Genomic DNA, 10,166 nt, shown 5'->3' with positions numbered 1-10,166 from the left:
ACTGCAAATGTGACGCATTCTCGGCGCAAACTGCGCTTATGAGCTGAAGGAACTGTGAAGGGGCTGGCGCTGTCGATGACGCCATTAATGGTTATCGAGCCAGAACGGTTGCGCGTTTGCGCCGAGTATGAATCAGGCTTTATTCTCCTAAAGCCTGAATGTTGTTGCTCACTTAGTGTAAAACTCTCTGCTAAATGACTGAATGTGAATATAAACTCCACAAACTTCCACGTTGAGACTTACTAAGGCAGAGAACACATTCCTGCCTCTTTCTCTCTCTTCATGGAGGTAGCAGAGGTTTAAAGTTTGTTACATCTTTATCAGAGTTTCCTGGTTGTTATAGTTGACCTTCTGGTTTTACATGAGTGGGGGTGTGGGGGGTGTAATGCTGCAGGACCTCCTCCACGGTGTCTTGCAATCACACGGTAATGGAGGTCGGAGTAGACTTGAGGCGCCGTCCCAGGTCTTTATTACAACTCCACTCTGGCATGTCACACCTGAGTAACTGTTCACCTCTGCTGCTCCGCCAGCTCGAGGAATGTCACTGCGCCACTGCTGAAACCCACAACACTTCCACTTAAAGCAAGCACACACACACAGTGCGTTCAGAAGAATATATCATGGGGCACGCAGCCAGAAAAGTGCCTTGGAAATGGAATGAATCGAGGATATTACCTCAATGTGTTCAGGGTGGAAAACCTCCCTTGAAAGATGGTGTATACCATTTTAATTTTTGACAATCCTTAATGGAAACCTGTGGACAAATACCAAAGATTCAGCCTTTGCCTCCCTGCGAGAAGCAAGTCATCTGTCAGAACAATACAAACGCACAGCTAAAGCTCTTGCCTTCTAAGTAGTTTCTATTAAATTTAACGTGTGTTAAGCCTAAAGTATGGCTGTGTTCGAAACCGCATACTTCTACTACTACTCCTACTAACTTTTTGAGTTAGTAAGCGAGTTTGAGTAAGCAGAAGTTCCCGGATGCATACCAGATTCTCCTAAATGTTGGGTATTCATCATGAGGTTACTACTCATACTCAAACTACCCAAGATGCAACGTAACGTGACGTCGCCGATCGTCATTTCCTGTCAAAACGGCAGTTTCAAGCTAGCTACAACGAGGGTAGGTTCACTTCCTGTTTTCAAAACAAAAGCACCAATTGTATGGTAATGGCTTTCCCTATGATAAAAGGCAACGGGTATTTTATTTTGTGAAAATAACCGGAAGTGCGTTGCTCACTGCGGCTAGCTTTAGTACACTGGAAAAAATGCTCCTCCAAAAATAAGTTAAAAAACCAACAAATACAAGACGTTTTTGCTTGAAATAAGCTAAATAAATCCAGTGAAAATCGGCTTGTCAAGATTTCTTGAAATAAGATGTGATATTTAGAACTTTTGAGATAAAAGTGATCTTGAAATTAGCTTAAAAACCTCTTCAAATGTCAAAAAAAGCTTGTTTCATATGATATGGGACTCAAAACAATTTGTTTTCAAGACTTTTTCATTTAACAAGATATTCCAGATGTATTGTCTTCCTGTGGACTGCTGAGAAAAGTCTTCACCTTTGATCACAGCTTTCTGTGGTAAAAAAACACCTAAATGACTCATTCCTGCTGCTGTTGTTGTTTCTTCATCACAGCAGCACGGGTCAGTGCTTTTCTGAGACAGTGTACTATTTTTACTCATCATTTTTACACACTGCTTCTGCATTTTCTCTTGACTTTTGAACATTGACAGTGTGATATGTTTTAGTGTTGCTGTTCATCTGCTGTTTAAGATCCGGTGGGACCAGAATTATTATAAATGAAGTACTGATATGTAATTAATAACTGTCAGAGGGGGTCCTTTCTTTTTCGTATCATTTTCACTGTGCCCTTCACTCCTTTAACTGACCCCTGAGGTCTTCCAGTATAAAATGTGTCCTTTTACTTTTGCATATATGCTTAATTTGTGTGTATTTTGGCTTCTGTTGAAGTTTTTGATTTGCATGACATTCTCTTGCTTTGACTTTTGCATGCCCTTAGTCCTTGGAAGACATGCGGATTTCTCTCGGGCTTTATTCACAGAACAGCACTTCTTGCTGACTGACCTTTTCGAGCCCAGATTTCTGTATGTAACCGCTAACTGCTAACTGCTAACTGCTAACTGCTAACAGAGCTAACTGAAGCCTGCCTTGCTCTGCACTCCTAGCTAAACCGCTTGTGCAACATTGGATGTTTGGTTGGTATTTTTGGTATTTTTCGCTCTTTGTTGTCTTAAGCTAATGAAACAAAGCGGCTTACTTCATGTATTATGTGTTTGTATCAGTGCATGGACCCTTCTTGCTAGTTTTGAATAATGCTGTGAGGAAAAGGTCCCTAAATTAAAGGGATAGTTCGCCTCTTTTGACATGAAGCTGTATGACATCCCACACTAGCATTGATACGAAGGTAGAGAGAAAATAGGGCCAAGCGATTGTGAGGTCTGACTTTTTCCTGGAGAACCATTTTGTGATGCAAATGTATTACTCTGTTGAACGCATATTGTTCTGAGAAGCAAAACGCTTTATTTTTTAAACCCCAGCCGACTAGCCGGACTACCTTCATCAACACCAAAACGAGGCTGGAACTCTGCTCACAGGACGCAGCAGGGGGTAAGAAGATGTTCAGAAATGATGTTGCTGATATGGGATGTTACACAGCTTCATGTCAAAAGAGGCGAACTGTCCCTTTAAGCAAATGAAACAAAGCGGAATACTTCATGTATTATGTGTTTGTATCAGTGCATGGACCCTTCTTGCTAGTTTTGAATAATGCTGTGAGGAAAAGGTCCCTAAATTAAGCTGAACGCCACAATTAGATGGACGTTTATGGCAGCATGTGTCAGAAGCAGATTTTTGTTCTCATTCTGTTTTATGTTCCCCATGTTTCCCCTTTAAAATGCCAGCTTTACTGGTTTGTTTAATTTTAGATTTTTGGCACTAATTGAACGTTAAATTTTGTATTTGGCTGCATGTCGCCTGAGACGGTGCCACCTGCATATCAACACAATATTAGACTTTAACACTTTTACAAACCTCACGCTGGGAGTGACCAAAGCACGGGGCTGCTCATCAGACTGCAGTGACCTACATTGGAAAACAGTTTCCAGTGCTTTGGCCCACTTTCTGTTTGTGTGTCTTCATGTTTTAGATGGTAAAGTGTCTCGCGGTACTAAACTGAAACTCCCTGACAGACAGTTAAGCTTATCTAAAGTACACAAGTGGAATATCTTGCCTCTTTTAATGAGGCCATTGGGTGTGTTGTTCTGATTTAGTGTTGTAATAGCCCTTTAGATCACAGGCCACATTATGCTTTGGTCAAAATACCAAAGAGAGACTGTAAAACGGCTGTTTTTTAGAATGCATGAAGATAATAATACACTCATCAGATAGACTAATAATTAATGGAGTCAATGAATTTATTCTTTTTTTGGGGGCTGGGCAACGATTCAAATTCTTAATCTAATTAATCACATGATTTCCCTAATTAATTACAATTAATCACATTTGTACGCAAAATCCAAAATTAATTTAAAAGTAGTGTATAGCCTTTAGCATTTAACGGCCCTGTGCTGCATGTTGTTCCCCCTCTCTCTGCCCCCTGCTTCCTGTCTCTCTGAACTTTCCTATCCATTAAAGGCACAAAAGCCCCCCCTCAATTTTTATTTTTCAAAATTAAAAAAAATAAAATAAATTATTTTAAATTTATTTAAAAAAAAACTGCGTTAATGCGCGATAAAATATTTACCGACGTTAAATAATTAATGCGTTAACACGATAATAACAAGTTAACTGGCCCAGCCCTACTTTTTTTTATTAGAATTCTCTAATGGCAGCTTTACTGAGTTGGATTTGATTAGATTATGACTGCGATACAATGAATTTAATTCTGATGGTTTCCCCCGACATCATATTTGTTGTAATTTGATGTGAAATAAAATAAAATGGAATTGAAATGAAAATCAATTGAATTTTTGCAGGTAATTCTGGCACTTTTTTTTTTACTTTTGTTATAATTCACGACCGTCACAACAGGACAGTTGATGAAACAACAGATACGTGTATACACTATGTGTTTTTTGGGTTTTTTTTTCTCACATTTACAACATGTTTTTATTGTATTTTCAGCTTCTGTTCAATCTTTATTCTATATTTAATAGTTTTAGCTGTTAATGTTCTGTGTGTTTAATTTCTTTAGATCGAATCCTTTTGTTTCTTTGCTTATTTCTTAGAATATTGGAGGATTCTTTTAAGATCCTCAGTTGGCTGCAGCCTTCCTCCTTCTTTCTCGATCCTCTTCGTGGTTGAACATCGTTTCGTTGCCGTCTTTTTGCTGCATTTTCAAGGCTTCGATTTGTTGTTGTCGAGACTCGTTGGATTTCTGTTCAGCTCCTTCTTGAGCTTTCTTGGAACTTCTGCTAACTTTTTTCGAACCACGAATTTTTTCGTGCCACGTCGTGTTGATTTCTTCTCTTTTCTGAACCTTTTCCTGCAGCTACTGAACTTCTTCTTTCAGGGCCTGATTCTGCTGTTACTTTAAGCTCTTGCAGGGTTTTCTCGGTCTGATCCGGGTCTTTTTTTTTAAATATTTTGTTTTATATAACACTTTTTTTTTTTTTTTCAAACACAGAACAAACACTACACAGAGTTGGTGTGGTTATGTTACAAACTGAAATGTGAAAAAAAAAAGGGAGGGAATAGTTAAATACATAAAACTGACAGGCACTATTTCCAGTTGAAAGTAAGCTCTCCGTTAAAGCTGCAGTCTGCAGGGTTTGTTGTTGTCATACGTAAAGTTCTCATTTTTGGCATTTTAAGAGTTTACATGATCTATCAGAACGCTTGAAATTGAAAACGGTGACCTCCGTAGTCGCAAAATGCAAGAAATGCTTATTTTTTAACCGAAAAATAAAAAGTTATTCAACTTCCTGTCCCGCCCCTTCAAAACACATGAGAACTCGTGCACGTCTACGTGCACGCCAAATGCGCGTACACGACTCCTCATTCATCAACTCACCTGTCATTTGCAATCATGGAAGACACAGTAAGTAGACAAGCCCGAAATGAAGTTCAATAGTCTAGATCAGTGTTTCCCAACCTTTTTTGGCCTGAGTACCCCCTCACACATACAACGCGTGCGATGATTCTCCAAAAGTAGAGCAACACAGTGGTTATTACATGAAAATCATTTTATTTAATTTCCTTAATTGAACATAAAATTCTCAGGCTTTCTCTCTCTTTTTTTAACCTCAGTTGAATTCAACATAAGAATAAAATACATTTTCTTGAACTATAAATAATTAACCAAAATAGCATAAATACTAAATCAAAATAATCTTCCTTTGTTATCTAACTTAAACAAGTAACATTTCTCTTTTTTTTAAGAATACATGAACATAACTCATTTCTCTCTCTTTTTAAGAATACATTAACAGGCCTAACTCATGTAACATTCATCACAAAACTGGAGTCTCCTTCATAAACAGTCCTCCATAAAAGTGTGACGCCTTAATAAATAAAATAAAAAACTCCCCGTGCGCCGCGTACCCCCTGCAGTACCTCCGCGTACCACTAGGGGTACGCGTACCCCCGGTTGGGAAACACTGGTCCAGATAAATAAGCGTGGGGACGAGCCTACCTTGTATCGCGCGTGCACAATCGGTGATTGACAGGCAGCAGAGCCCAGCTCGTAAACCTGATTGGTTACCTTTTACCGGTCCGGTCTGCAATTTTGTAAACAAACCTGCTGGCTTTGGAGGGACCTAGCGGGACATATAAGGGACCTAGAGAACTCTTTTTTTTTTGTATTGGGGTATTTAATGTACTACTTTCAGAATCCCCGGACAGTTCCAGGCATTATGCTTGAAAAAGAGTTGCAGACTGGAGCTTTAAGAAGGTCAGAACGTAGATCACCGGGGCAGGTAGTCCATCAGAGGTCGCCACACAGCTTTGAAGTTTTCAGTGTTACCACTTAATTTTGCACTTAACCTCTCAATTGGAAATACTCCAAATATTTCCCTATACCACTGAGGCTACGTGCCCACGACAACGCTCTGAAGCATAAACGCAGATGTCCGTTTTTTTCCTCCACAATTTATCTGCGTTCTCACGAGCGCTTGGGGGTGGATATCTGTGTATCCATGGGAACAGGGAAAACGTATAAAACTCGCAGTTTGCCGATGTAGTATGCACACCCCGGACGTAGGTGGCAGTACCAACAATACCTTTGGTATAGTTATATGAGTTACATTGTTATATATTAATAAATATGAGAAATGCCTGTTTTGTGGCTACTTCCTCCGCGTCAGTTGGAAGAAAATGGCGAAGCGCGGCGGCAACAACAGTACGCCTTCAAACTTTGTTTGGACAGATGATGAGGTCCAGTTGCTCCTGAACACGACACTGAACTACAAAGCCAGGAAGGCAGTGGATAATCTGGATTGGGAGAGTGTCCATAATAAATATAGTGAGATATGTGAGTCGTTCATGGAGAACTACCCACTTAACGTGCGCAAAACACGCACTTCTGCGTTTTGAACTGTTCCTACGGCGACGAGAGGTCGGATCGTTGTCAAGATCTCCACTCAGGAGGGCGTTTGCGTTTTCTCCGTTTTGAACTCCTAAAAACGCCGTCGCCGTGTGCAAGATAGGCACATCTGTGGAAATGTTCTGCGTTTATCTGTCGTTACCGTTGTCGTAGGCACGTAGCCTGAGTTACCGTAGGAGGTTTTTCACAAATCCAGTTTCGCAGAATACATTTCCGACCCAAGAATAGTAATTTATTAGTGAGCAGGAGTATTTTCCCTTTTATTATTTTGTCTGGGGGTGGCAGCCCCAAATAGACACTGCCCAGGATCTTTACAAATTCTCGTCTTTAGAATCGCACTTATCTCTTTGGTTACACATTTCCAGAACCTGGATATAACAGGGCATTTCCAAAAATAGTGAATATATGTTCCAATTCCCGTCTTAAATTTAGTGCATATTGGGATTTATTTTGTTAAGAAAATATGGGGTCCTGTGTTGTCTATGGATGATCTTATATTGAATTTCCTTAAATTTATTACTCAAAAACAAAGAATGGGATAGCTTAAAACAGATCTCCCAAACCTCCTCCTCATAGGCCTTCCCAAGATCCTCCTCCCAATGTTTCAGGACATTCCCAACACCATGACTATCACACCCCTGTAAGACATTATAGAATCTCAAAATAAAACCTTTGTTTAAGGTAAAGTTGATAAGGAATTTTTCTACAGGTCCTGGATGAGTACAGGGGTCCTTCGACTCCCTAATACCAGATGTTACAAAGTGGCGAATTTGGAGGTAGGCACATAAATCTTTGGATGAGAGGCCAAATTATTTCATGGATAAATAAAGTTGAATTTTACTGCTTAAAATAACATTTTGACTCTTCTAATTTTCAGTTGAGCCATTCCAGACAATAAGCAGCAAAATATCCAACCGAAATTCAGAAATAGGCACAAATCTAGCAACTGCTCTGTGACATTTAACTATTTTGGCTCTTGCAGGGTTTTCTCAGTCTGATCCGGGTCTTTTTGCAGAGCTTCATTTCTCAGTCTCATGCGGTCTTTTTCCTTTTGAAACCTCTCCTCCGGCCGACTCATGGCCCGCAGCACATGATTCTCTTGTTGGGTTCAGGACTGGTTTTCCTCTTTTGCCGCCTTGTAGTCGACCTGAACAGGTCAGGACATACGATCAGCTGATCAGAAGAATGTGTTTCTTTTCACAGCGTCTGAATGAACTAAGAAAAGCTGTAAAAGAAAAGCTTCTCCTCACATAGCGGAGATGAAAATGAGGACAGTTCAGTCTGAAGACAAAGGGAAGCTCATCTCCCAAAGGATTGGGCCATGGAGGAGGGCTCTGTAGAGCCTATTGTCTGGTGCCACTGGGGTTTGAACCCAGGACCTTCTGCGTGTAAAGCAGATGTGATGACCACTACACCATGGAACCAGATGTGTTAATAATACAGAATACAGGAAGAAATTATCAGTAAAAAAGTACAAAACTGAACATGTGTTTGAAGACTCGGGGTCCATTCAAAATCTATCTGAGTAGCTGCCACGATAAGAGCTGTTCGAATTTTCCCAATCCTCCGAAATGATCTCCTTTAACGTCGGAGACACCGAACCATCGTTCACGACAGGAGATAAATCCGTCCCGCAGTTCCTTGTGGCCGCAGCTTTTATAGCACAACCCATTTTCCTTCATCCAGCTGCACCAACGGATGAATATGAGGACGAGCTGCCCGGGACAAGACAATATCTGCTTTGCTTTTCAGTTATTAACTCTTGTAATGAGCTAATATGCTATATTAGCTCTAATATTGTGTACAAGGAATCCTTTTTTTGTGTAACAATTAGGGCTGGATGAGTTAACTCGTTAATTATTTAATGCCGATAAGTATTTTATCGCGCATTAACGCAGGTTTTATTATTTATTTTATTGTTGTAAAAGTCTGTTTCTCACAGGCTTTTATTTTGTAAAAGTCTGCTGCTGTCTGCTGTGGAACAGGAAAAGAAAGTAATCGGCGGATCCACCAAACATGGAGAAGGGTACGGAACTTTTACTCGGCCATTTTCATGTTAAAGTTCTTCCAGACGGCGGAGTCGACAGAACCAAAGTCATCTGTAAACACTGCCAAGTTGAATTGTCTTCTCAGCGTAGTAGTTCCAGTCTAAAATATCACTTAAAGGCAAAACACACAACTGATAGCAGCAAGTCATTCAAGGAAACAGACAGTGGAGCGAGGCTTCTACATAAAAACTACAGAAAGATGCTGATGTTAAAAGTGTGTTTGCACAACAAATGTTATGGCACTTTCATTCATATGGCAGCACATTTAAAATAAAGCTAAATGCTAACAGCTATACGCTACTTTTGGATTCATTTTTAGATTCTGCGTACAAATGCGATTAATCGTGATTAATCAGGGAAATCATGTGATTAATTAGATTAAACATTTTAATCGTTGCCCAGCCCTAATTATCGATATCGCTTATCGATTCTCGCTTTGGTTTTAAGGACTTTTTCCTTATTTTGACCTTCTCTGACACGGTGCAACGTTACAGTGAGGTAATGGTCTTGAGAAAAACTTGTCCATCCATCAGCTGTGACGGCTGCCATTGTGACATGCTTCAGGTCTGAGATTATATCGCTCTTTTCAACCCCCATACCAAGCAGGGATCAAATGATTAAACTGTCTCTGCTTGGGGGACAATGTTTTGGGTCGAGAGTCTTTGTCATCTCGCTACAGAAAATATTTCGTGGATAAATGAAGTTAAATTTTACTGGTTAAAATAACATTATGACTATTCTAATTTTCAGTTGAGCCGTTCCAGACAATAAGCAGCAAAATATCCAACCGAAATTCAGAAATAGGCACAAATCTAGCAACTGCTCTGTGACATTTATCTATTTTGGCTCTTGCAGGGTTTTCTCGGTCTGATCCGGGTCTTTTTGCAGAGCTTCATTTCTCAGTCTCATGCGGTCTTTTTCCTTTTGAAACCTCTCCACCGGCCGACTCATGGCCCGCAGCACGTGATTCTCTTGTTGGGTTCAGGATCGGTTTTCCTCTTGTGCCGCCTTGTAGTCGACCTGAACAGGTCAGGACATACGATCAGCTGTTCAGAAGAATGTGTGTTTCTTTTCACAGCGTCTGAATGAACTAAGAAAAGCTGTAAAAGAAAAGCTTCTCCTCACATAGCGGAGATGAAAATGAGGACAGTTCAGTCTGAAGACAAAGGGAAGCTCATCTCCCAAAGGATTGGGCCATGGAGGAGGGCTCTGTAGAGCCTATTGTCTGGTTCCACTGGGGTTTGAACCCAGGACCTTCTGCGTGTAAAGCTGATGTGATGACCACTACACCATGGAACCAGATATGCTGATGTTTCAGAATACAGCAACAAATTATCAGTAAAAAATACAAAACCGAACATGTGGCCTCTGTCATTTTCCTTTTCCTGCCTCGATGAAAGGTGTCGCTACAGGTATGTGGGAGCCTGCCTCTGAGCCTGGGACATCTGAGTCTGGGACCTTTGCGCCACAAGCTCGCCCGTGAGAGCCGCCGCCATCGCTTAGCAGCGAGTCAAAGTCTGTGTTCGAAACCGCATACTACATACTTCCATTC

At 40.6% G+C, this 10,166-nt stretch overlaps 2 non-coding genes across 2 annotated transcripts; both read right to left on the bottom strand.

Annotated features, from left to right (window-relative positions):
* Nucleotides 1-7,917: 7,917 nt before the first annotated feature.
* Nucleotides 7,918-7,990, bottom strand: trnav-uac (transfer RNA valine (anticodon UAC)). Its single transcript has one exon. It is a non-coding gene; the product is annotated as a tRNA-Val (tRNA).
* A 1,850-nt stretch (nucleotides 7,991-9,840) lies between these two features.
* Nucleotides 9,841-9,913, bottom strand: trnav-uac (transfer RNA valine (anticodon UAC)). The gene has a single exon. It is a non-coding gene; the product is annotated as a tRNA-Val (tRNA).
* Between the last annotated feature and the right edge of the window lie 253 nt (nucleotides 9,914-10,166).

The sequence above is a fragment of the Odontesthes bonariensis genome, chromosome 1 (genome assembly GCF_027942865.1).
Source record: "Odontesthes bonariensis isolate fOdoBon6 chromosome 1, fOdoBon6.hap1, whole genome shotgun sequence".
NCBI classification, from domain to species: Eukaryota; Metazoa; Chordata; class Actinopteri; order Atheriniformes; family Atherinopsidae; genus Odontesthes; species Odontesthes bonariensis.
Note: the sequence above shows the minus strand (reverse complement) of the source record. Positions and strands in the feature narration are given on the sequence as shown.